Here is an 11,657-nt window from a genome sequence, read left to right as displayed (position 1 = left end):
AAAACAAGAACTTGGATGCTATACCACTTGGCACATACATATTCAAAATTGATATTACTTCATTATCTGTAGTACTTTTAAGCAAGATGTAATTTCCTTCCTTATCTCTTTTAATGAGATCTATTTTTGCCTGCACTTTGTCTGAGATAAGGATTGCTACCCCTGCTTTTTTTACTTTAGCTGAAGCATAATATATTCTGCTCCAGCCTTTTACCTTTACTCTGTGTGTATCTCTCTGCTTCAAATGTGTTTCTTGTAAACAGCATATTGTAGGATTCTGCTTTTTAATCCACTCTGCAATTCACTTCCGTTTTATAGCAGAGTTCATCCCATTCACATTCACAGTTATTATTACTGACTGTCTATTTCCCTCCATTCTATTTACCCCCTTTGTACTTTCCCCCCCTTCTTTCACCCTGTTCCTCCTCACTGACGTTTTACTTCTTACCCCTGCCTCCCCCAGTATGCCCTTCTTTTTATCACCGCCCCTCTCTTTTCTTTACCCTTTTCTCCCTTGCTTTTGTCCTCCCTTCTATCAGTTCCCCCCTTTCCCTTCCCCTTTTGCTTCCCTAAAGAATGAGGTAAGTTTCTTTATCCCAATGAAGGTATATGTTATTCCCTCTTTGAATCAAATCTAATGAGAATAGGGTTGAAACAGTGTTCACCCCTCCTTTCTTTCCCTCTATTGTAATAGGTGTTTTTTTTCACCTCTTCATATGATATAATTCATCCCCTTCCACCTCCCCTTTCCTCTCCTCCCCATAGACTCCCCTTTTAACCCCTTATTTTTTTTTTGTATCATCACATCAAAGACAATTTATATTTATACTCTCTGTGTAAAGTCCTTCTCCCTGCCCAAATACATTTACAGTTCTTAAGAGTTATGAGTATTATCTTCCCATGTAGGGATATAAACTGTTTAACCTAATAGGGTAACCTTTTTTTCCCCCCTCTGTTTACCTTTTTAAACTTCTCTTGAGTCTTGTATGTTGAGATCAAATTTTCTATTCAGTTCTGGTCTTTTCACCAGGAAAGATAGAAAGTCCCCAATGTCATTAAATGTCCATCATTTCCCCTGAAAGAAAATGCACATTTTTGCTGCTAATAGATTCTCGGCTGCAATCCAAGCTCCTTTGCCTTCCGGAATATCATATTACAAGCCTTGTGGTCCTTTAACGTTGAAGCTGCCAGGTCCTGAGCAATCCTGACTGTGGCTCCATGATATTTAAATTGTTTTTTTTTCTGGCTGCTTGGAGTATTTTCTCCTTCACCTGATAATTTTGGAATTTGGCTACAATATTCCTTGGAGTTTTCCTTTTGGGGTCTCTTTCAGGAGGTGATAGGTGGATTCTTTCAGTGATGATTTTATCCTCTGATTCTATGATATCAGGGCAGTTCTCCGTAATAATTTCCTAGAATATGGAGTCTAGATTCCTTTTCTGGTCATGGCTTTCAGGCAGTCCAATGATACTCAAATTGTCTTTCCTTGATCTGTTTTCCAGATCAGTTGTCTTTCCAGTGAGGTATTTCACATTTTCTTCTATTTTTTCATTTTTTTGATTCTGCTTGACTGATTACTGGTGTCTCATGGATTCCTTATCTTCCAAGTGTCCAGTTTTAATTTTTAAGACATTGTTTTCTTCAGTAAGATTATGCACCTTTTTTTCATTTGGCCAAGTGAATTTTTTAAGGCAGTGTTTTCTTCAATGAGATTATGCACCTTTTTTTCCATTTGGTCAGATGAATTTTTTAAGGCATTATTTTCTTCAGTGAAATTATGCACTTTTTTTTCCATTTGGCCAGATGAATTTTTTAAGGAATTGTTTTCTGCAGTCAGTGTTCGTGCTTCCTTTTCCAAGCTGCTGATGCTTTTTTCATAGTTTTCTTGTTTTGCTTTCATTTCTCTCCCCATTTTTTCTTCTACCTCTCTCAATTGATTTTTAAAATCCTTTTTGAGCTCTTCCAGGAAGGCTTTTTGTTCTTGAGACCAATTCACCTTCCCTGGTGAGGCTTCACATGTAGGCAATTTGAAGGTATTGTCCTCATCTGAGTTTGCGTTGGCTTCTTCCCTATTGTTACAGAAGCTCTCGATGGAGAGCGCTCTTTTTTGCTTCTTACTCATTATTGCAGCTCATTTATTTATTTTTTAAGTTGAGGTCTGCTCTGGGGGCACCAGGGTCCCTGTTTTGGGCTTCTTGTGCAGGGGTATAGGTGGCTGTGTGACTGGCTTTTTACTCTGAGGCCTTTATGGTGTGTGGAGATCCACCACCCTGCACTTCCTGTCTGAGTGTGCTCGGCCAGCCAGGTGCCGGATCCTGGCGTCAGTTCACGCCTGACCCGTTCGTGGCCCTCCTGGCCGGTATAGGTAGGTTTTTCCACTATTTTTTTTAGTGAGGCAATTGGGGATAAGTGACTTGCCCAGGGTCACACAGCTAGTAATTGTTAAGTGTCTGAGGCCGGATTTGAACTCAGGTACTCCTGACTCCAGGGCCAGTGCTCTATCCACTGCGCCACCTAGCTGCCCCGTGATTTGTTTTTAGTATGTCTTTCGTATGTGTTGGTTTTCCAAATTAGATCTGCATCTACTCTTCCCTCCTCTCTTCCCCACTTTGTGCTTCAGCCCTTATTACAGTCAGAGTATCTGTTGTCTCCTCAGAGGGAGTCTAAGTTTTCACTAAATTTTGTTGTGCACCAACATTACTCACAACAGACAAGGCTTTGGTGACCACATAATATTCTTTGATTATAGTAGGCCATAGAAGACATTGATCATGGGGGGAGGGCTGAGGAAGGGGGAAGATGCTAACTGGAAGGAAAATGGCCCAGATGAATTCCGACAACTTTGGCTGCAGTAGGCACTTCAGCCTTCTCATAGTCTTATCTCTTCCTCCTCGGTTCGTCCACGTTCAGGAAACCTGGCATGGCCAGTAGTCATCATCTCATCATTTCTGAGACCAATTCATATTTTTCTTGGAAGTTTTGGATGCTGGGCCCTGATGTCACTATCCTCTTCTGAGGGTGTACCTTCGTCTTCCTTGTCACTAAAGAAACTTTCTATGGTTTCCAGCTTTCTGTGCCTCATAATCCTGCCTGTCTTTCACTTGACTATTTTTGTTGTCATTGTTGTTTTCTTTTTTGGTGAGGCACTGGGGGTTAAGTGACTTGCCCAGGGTCACACAGCTAGAAAGTGTTAAGTGTCTGAGGCCGGATTTGAAGTCAGGTCCTCCTGAATCCAGGGCCAATGCTCTATCCACTGCGCCACCTAGCTGCCCCCTTCACTTGACTTTTAACTCCTTCTTCCAGGATATACTGCCCCAGGGGTCCTGCTTCCAGGATATACTGTTCCAAGCTTCAGGGGGTCTCAGGTGTGAGGATTTAATGAGGGGCAGTTTCTTCACTCACCTGGCCCTTTCTCTGGTCAGTAGATAACCCCAGATCAACTTGCCAATGAGCCAGGCAGCAAAACTTTGTGTGCAGCGGTTGCTAGCTTGGATTAGCCTGTATCCCTCCCCACCTGGACCGCCACCACTCAGGGTTTTTTCCTGCTCCCCCCCCCGGGGTAGGACATCCAAATCCCCCCTATAACAAACTTATAATTCCAACATACACCATGATAAAATTTCCAAATCAGAAACATGCTGTATGTCACAAGCTTTAAAAAAAACTGTTACAATACATATGAACCAAAATTGCCACAGGAAACAATCAGTTTTCTTTTTTTCTTTTCTTATAAAGTTATAGGTTTGAATTCCAAATTTAATCCCTCCTTCTCTCCCTCTCCTCCCCCCTCCCTGAGGTAGAAAGCAATGGCATGTGGATTATACATGTGCAGTTATGTCAAACATTCCCATATTAGTTATTTCATATAAGAAAACTTGAATCAAGGGGCACCTAGGTAGCACAGTGGATAAAGAACTGGTCCTGGATTCAGGAGGACCTGAGTTCAAATCCGGCATCAGATATTTGACACTTAACTAGCTATGTGACCCTGGACAAGTCATGTAACCCTCATTGCTGTGGAAAAAGAAAACAAAACAAAAAAACAAAAGAGCAAAAAAACAAGAAAACTTGAATAAAAGAAAAAATGAAAGTGAGAAATAGCATGCTTCAGTCTGTGTTCACTCAATATCAGTTCTTTCATTAGAGGTGGATAGCATGCTTCATCATTAGTCCTTTGGGATTGTCTTGGATCAGTGTATTGCTGAAAAGAGTTAAGTCGTTCACAGTTCTTCATCAGAAAACATTGTTGTCAGGGGCAGCTCTGTGACCCAGTGGACAGAGCACCAGGCCTGGAGTCAGGAGGACCTGAGTTCAAATCCAGCCTCAAACACTTGACAATTACTAGCTGTGTGACCCTGGGCAAGTCACATAACCCCAATTGTCTCACTTAAAAAACAAAACAAAACAACACAACACATTGTTGTGTCTGTGCACAAAGTTCTCTTGGTTGTGCTCAGTTCACAATACATCAGTTCACACAAGTCTTTCCAGGCCTTTCTGAAGTCATCCTGCTTGCTATTAATAATATTCCATCACCACCATATACCACAGCTTGTTTAGCCATTCCCCAATTGATGGGCATTCCTTTGATTTCCAATTTTTAGTCACCACAAAAAGAGCTGTTAGAAATATTTTTTTGTACAAATAGGTCTTTTTCTCTTTTTAGGGAATTCTTTGGGATATAAACCCAGCTGTGGTATTTCTGCACAGGAGGTAGCTCGGTGCCACAGTGGATAAAGCACCAGCCGTGGGTTCAGGAGGACCTGAGCTCAAATCTGACCTCAGACACTTGACACTTACCAGCTGTGTGTCCCTGGGCAAGTCACTTTAATGCCCATCGCTCCCCAAAAAACCCCAAAGGATATGCAGAATTCTATAGCCCCTTGGGCATGGTTCCAAACTGCTCTCCAGAAGGGTTGGATCTTTTTACAACTCCACCAGCAGTGTATTAGGGTCCCATTTTTCCCACATACCCTTTAGCATCCAGTATTTCCCCTTTTGGTTATGTTTGCCAGTCTGTTAAGTTACTCAGTGATTTTGCATATTCCAAAGTTTATAATGTTGCTCGTATCCCATGGCACACAAGAGAACATTGACCTGTTGTTGGATTTAAGCCTGGTAACATCTCAGTCTACCATTTGATATCCATTTCCAAAACTTCCTCCAAAGCAGAGATCACCCTTTTCATGGATTACTTTGTCCAAAGTTGTGCTCTTGTGAATGGGCAACATTAATACGTCATCGGGAGACTAGGTACACTGTAGGCTCAAGTTTATACGATACTTTCTTGACTTCTTTTTAATCTTAACATGTGTCATTTCTCTCTTGATGGGATTAAGATTGAAATAGGAGACTTGAATGTTGATGATTTCTTCTCACTTCCTGTTTACACTGAAAGGTTTCATTTGGCTCCATTTCCCCTTTCTTCACAGCTCCTGAGTTGTCACGCCATCAGATTGAATACAAACATGGTTTAGAATGGGTCAGAATGTAATACTAGGATTTGGATAGGAGATGCAGGTAAGGTTCATCTCTCCAAGAACTATTTTCTGTCCTCAACTTTTTCATATACTGCTGGATTCTTTCTGGCCAGCAGATGTCAGTGAAAGCCTGTCCTATTTTCCTTACTGGAAATGAAGTGGTCAGCAAGTACGGTATTTCTCAGGGTTCTATTTCCCGGGAGGCCAAAGACTAGGTTTGGGGGGTTGCATAAAGACAGTAATTCAGTAGCCTCAGTCTTCCAGGGACTTATATCCTTTTGGTGGAGACAACGTTTATGTATAAAAGTATGTATAAAATAAAAGGAAAATGCACATTGTCTTGGGGAAATGGGGAATCTCTCTAATTTGGGGGAGGAAGGTGGGGAGGTGACAGCAAAGTTTCTAAGGGGGACGGGCGGCACGTTGGCTGAACTTCAAAGGAAGTTAGGGACTTCAAAGAGTCAGAGAGGAGGCTAGAGTTCATTTCAAGCAAGGGTGCCATCTTTTCTATTTTATTTTTTTTAGCGAGGCAATTGGGGTTAAGTGACTTGCCCAGGGTCACACAGTTAGTAAGTGTTAAGTGTTTGAGGCCGGCTTTGAACTCAGGTACTCCTGACTCCAGGGCCGGTGCTCTATCCACTGAGCCACCTAGCTGCCCCAGGTACTGTCTTTTCTAAAGATTTATAACAGGGAAATGAAATGTTGTGTGTGAAGAACAGCAACAAGGCAAATATCCCTGGATCTCACAGTACACCAAGTAGAATAATATCAAATAGTTAGGTTTTAGGGGTTTACAAATGGCAGTACATGACAGTGGTTTGAATATGATACTAGATGTCCCACTGAGCCCATGTCATTTTTTGAATGTGGGTTTGACATTATCAGAACACACAACAAAAATATTCCTTCAGCAGCTGAGTAAAGGATAGAATGAAGAGGGCAATGACCCGAGGCAGGGAGAACACTTAGGAAACTGTTGTAAGAGACATGAAGAGAAGTTAGAAGGTTATGTGATTAGAGATATGAGAATGCCTGTCTAAGATACTGTCCATGTAGTTATTACAAAACTTAGCAACTGATTAGATATGAGGTTGCATGAGGGCCAAGGGATAGATAGATGATATATAAAACATACAATAGGAAAACATTTTCTGGCATAAACTTTTTTTTTGTTTTGTTTTTGTGGTGAGGCTATTGGGGTTAAGTGACTTGCCCAGAGTCACACAGATAGTAAATGTTAAGTGTCTGAGGCTGGATTTGAACTCAGGTCCTCCTGAATCCAGGGTTGGTGCTTTATCCACTGAGCCACATAGCTGCCCCCTGGCATAAACTTTTTAGGATGTTGCAATGTCCCTTTTAAAAACTAGATGTCAGGGGGCAGCTGGATTCAGGGGGACCTGAGTTGCAACGTGACCTCAGACACTTGATACTTACCAGTTGTGTCTTGCCCAGGGTCACACAGCTAGTAAGTGTCAAGTGTCTGAGGCCGGATTTGAACTCAAGTCCTCCTGAATCTAGGGCCAGTCCTTTATCCACTGTGCCACCTAGCTGCCCCTGATAAAATAAATTAAAAAACTAGAGGTCAGAGAGATATTGTATGATTTACCTCAGTGGTACTGCCATGTTTAATGATAGATTGATTGAGAAATAGAAAGATACAGATTTCCATAAGACGCGATTGTTAAATTTTCAGTCTGAACATTTACACCTTTGAATTTGGCAAATGTTGCAAATCTGGGCTTGATTTGTTTTATGAATAGACTTATGAAACTGAGGGAAAAGATGTTAATAATATAAATTCAACTGAAAAGTCAATTGTGCATGCATTTTTCAGAGAGCTGGCTTTTAAACATTCACCCTGAAATTGGAAAAAATGAGAGGAGAGAATAGTATAGATATGGCCACTAGGAAATGAGGTGGAGGCCTGGTTCAGGGCAAGATGAATTATAAACTCCCTTTTTAGTTCAGATCTTCTGAATTGTAGCTCAGGATGGCTCAATGGTTGGTTCTGTGTTAGACACTTACAGAGAAGTTGGAATGAAGAAGAATTTCAACTGAATGATGTTTTCTTTTTTAAAAAATTAATAAAGTATTTTACTTTTTCTGTTACATGTAAAGATAGTTCTCAACTTTTGTTTATACAAGCTTTCCAATTTCAGATTTTTCTCCCTCCCTCCCCCCTCCCCTAGACAGCAGGTAATCTGATATAGGTTATATATATATATAAATATATACATACATGATAACATTAATCCTATTTCTGCATTAGTCATGTTATAAGAGAAAAATCAGAGCAATGATGAAAAACCTCAAAATAGAAAAAAATAACAGCACCAAAAACAAAAGAAATAGTATGGTTCATTCAGCATCTATACTCCACAGTTATTTTTTTTTTCCTTGGATTTGGAGATCCTCTTCCATCATGAGTTCCCTGGAACTCTTTTGTGCCGTTGCATTGGTGAGAAGAATATAGTCCATCACAGTAGATCAACACTCAATGTTGATGATACTGTGTACAATGTTCTTCTGGTTCTGCTCATCTCACTCATCATCAGCTCACGCAAGACCCTCCAGGTTTCTCTGAACTCCTCCTGCTCATCGTTTCTTACAGCACAATAGTGGAATGATGTTTTCTTGTAAACCTTTACTGGGAACACGTTGAGTTTGAAACATCCATTTCATCTAGGGGGCAGCAATTTCTCCTTTCCTCAGCTTCTTCTTTTCCTTTTGTAAGGAAGTGGAGGGGTAGTTCCCAGCATGGAGAAATTCCGTGTTGAGCAAGGATTGTGGTATCCCTTTCAGTATGGTCTGAGAGGCAGATTCAGCTCTATTGAGAGCAAGCCCTTCTGTGGAAGCTGGTTTTATCACAAAGCAAGATGCTGGGAATACTCAAAGATGGGGACTAAAGACAGCGTTTATGTGGGGTAACAGAACAAAGGAAACTAAGAGACCGCTCTCGACTTAATTATAGAAGCTACCTAACTCTAAATAGAAATTACTTAATGTAAATGGACCCTTTGACATAATAACCTAAAGTCCAGGGAGTAAGATGGGGAATCTTTGGGAGGGGATAGTTTGTTTGGGGGAGATCTGTAAGTCAGTCAAGAGTCTGGTTAGCCCCAAGCAGTTCATTGACCTGGGAATGGAGAGTAGGTGGGCATCAGTCAGTTCTCCTGAAATTGTTGTTATCAAATCTTAACCTGCATCATTTCTTCTGTGACAGGATTAAGAGTGAAATAGCTCCTTTTGAGTATTGATTTATTCTGAATTCCTATTTATACTGAAAGATTTCATTTGGCTTTGTACTGCCTGTTTTCAGGGACTGAACTGTCACATGATAAAATCAAATAACGATGTGGTTTGGAATGGGTCGTATTGTAATATTAGGATTTGGATGGGAGATGGGCAGAAGACTGTAGGAACTATTTTCTGGCCTATACTTTTTCACATGATGCAGTTTTCTCTTTGACCAGCAGATGTCAGGGAGAGCCTATCCTATTTTCCTAAAAAGCAGTGAAGTGGCCAACAAGTTAAGTACAGGATTTCGGAAGCATGTATTTCCCGTGAGGCCAAAGACTAGGTTCTGGTGGGCCTATATTCAGTAGCCTCTGCCTTCCAGGGTATTAAATGCTCTTGGTGGAGAAATATGTACATATCGAATTATGATTAAAATACAAAGAAAATGCAAGTTATTTGGGGGAAAATGGGAAGTTCTCTAACTTTGGGGGTGGGAGGAGTTGACAATTAGCAAAGTCCCTAGGTAAGAGGAGGTGCCAGCTTAGCTGACCTTCAAAGGACACTAGGGTATTTGAAGAGGCAGAGAGGAGGTTGCAGTGAATTTCAGGCAAGAGCAGCAGCTTTTCTAAAGGCTTATAGAAGGGAAATGAAATGTGTGTGAAGAACAGCAACAAAGCAGGTGTGTCTGGATCTTAGGGTACACCAAGTGGAATAACATCAAATAGGTTTTAGGAGTTTACCAATGATATTACTGTGGGGTGGATTTAATTGATCAGATTGATCGTGAGGTGTCCCAAGGAATTACTAGACTCAGGGACTCAGTTTCCCAAGTTTTATTGCAATACAGCGAATGACCACAGGGAGACCACGTGGGAGGTGTCCGGAATAGGGGAATGAAAATAGTTATATTTATAGTGAGAAAAAGTAGGCTATCTCTTCATTATCTTAGTCTCCTCCTGATTTGGACTTCCTGGGGTCCTAAGACAACCTCTAATGTGGGTACATTTTTCCTTGGAGATATGCTTTTGGGGTTTACATGTCATAAGGTGAACTTAAAGACAAATTTGGCCTTTTCTGCCCATGTTCCTAAAGACGTGCTCAAACTTGTCAGACCCAGAGGGTCTCTGTGTTTATGATATCTCTTTACTTGAAGATCTGGTTTCTAGGTATCCTGTCATTTAGGAATATTAATGGCTATTAATGGTTAATGGTCCCTAGTTAGTGTCTCTGTTGATGGTGAGAGTTGATAGGGACAAACCCTCTTGGTTACTGTAAGAACACAAACCTTAGTTTCTCTGTTAACCCTTTTAGGTACTATTGATAGCTACTCTTGATAGGTATCTGTTAATCCTTTCAGCCTCCTCTACCAGTATTATGTGACAGAGTGGTTTGAATATGGTATTAGATGTCCCAGTGAGCCAGTATCCTTTTCTGCGTGTGTATTTGACATAATCAGAACTGTCACAGGAGAAATGGTTGGTATGGGGGTACTTAGGTATTTCTGTTTAAAGAATTATACCCTCGGGGGCAGCTAGGTAGCACAGTGGATAAAGCACCGGCCCTGGATTCAGGAGTACCTGAGTTCAAATCCAGCCTCAGACACTTACTAGCTGTGTGACCATGGGCAAGTCACTTAACCCCCATTGACCCGCAAAAAAAAAAAAAAAAAAAGGATTGTACCCTCTGACACACAAATCCAATTAGAATAAAATAATCTTTTATAAAAGTCCTAGAGAAAGGAAGCCTTGAGAGGAGTTTCAAGGAGAGATGGCACAGAGACGATTCTCTGAGTTGCCAACCTCCTCAAACAGGAGAAAGGGTATAGCTTTTAGAGATGGTAGATGGGGTGCTCACCTGAACCCTTACTGGGGATGGGCTGGGAGAATTTGAATTGATCATGAGGCCTCCCAAAGAATGACAAGACTCAGTGACTCTGTTTCCCAAGTTTTATTAAAATACTGAGAGGCCACAGGGAGACACCAAGGAGACGTGTCTTGAATAGGGAGAGGAAAATGTTTATATTTGTAGTGAGAAAAAGTAGGTTATCTCCTCATTACCTTAAATCTACTCCTTAAGGAGGTACATGGGAGGTCTTTTCCTAATTCGGACTTCCTTGCATCCTGAGACAACCTCCAAAGGGGGTACCTTTTTCCTTGGAGGTATGTTTTTGGGGTTTTCATGTCATAAGGTGAATTTAAGGACACATTTGGCGTTTTATGCGCATGTTCCTAAAATATGTTTAAACTTGTCAAAGCCAGAGTGTCTCGGTGTTTTTGATATTTCTTTACTTTAAAGTCTGGTTTCTAGGTGTCTTGTCATCTAGGAATATTAATGGCTATTAATGGTTAATGGTCCCTAGTTACTGCCTCCAATGATGGGCTTGCTTGGCAGGGACTTGAACCCTCTTGGTTACAGTACTCTTGAGAAGAACACAAACCTTAGTTTCTCTATTAACCTTTTTAACTACTATTGATCAAATCTTAGGTTATGTGTTAATCCCTGTTAGCTACAATTGATAGGTTATCTGTTATATCCTCCATCAGGGTGAGGGGTCATTCTTGGAGCTATCTCTGTCCCCTTGGAGCCACTCAGGCAGCAGCTAAGCTTAACAGGATAATCTCCCCAACAGGTAAGGGAGACTGGAATGATGGATGGTGGTCCTGGAGTTAACTCAGTCCTGGTGCCCCTTGTCTCCCTTGCTTCTTTATGTGTGTCTCTTCTTTGGTTTAGTTTCTCAAGGAGAGTTACCCCAGACCCTTGTACTTGAGTTTAGTTGGCCACTTTCCCAATCCCAGAACAAGAACTAGAGATAAGAATGCTTGTCTGAAATATTGTTCATGAAGTTATGATAGAACTTGGTAACTGATTAGATATGAGAGCTCAGGGAGCATGAGGGTCATGGGATGGATGGATAGATAATATAGAGATCACAGAGGTGGA

Source organism: Dromiciops gliroides, chromosome X, assembly GCF_019393635.1.
Source record: "Dromiciops gliroides isolate mDroGli1 chromosome X, mDroGli1.pri, whole genome shotgun sequence".
Taxonomy (NCBI): domain Eukaryota; kingdom Metazoa; phylum Chordata; class Mammalia; order Microbiotheria; family Microbiotheriidae; genus Dromiciops; species Dromiciops gliroides.
Note: the sequence above shows the minus strand (reverse complement) of the source record.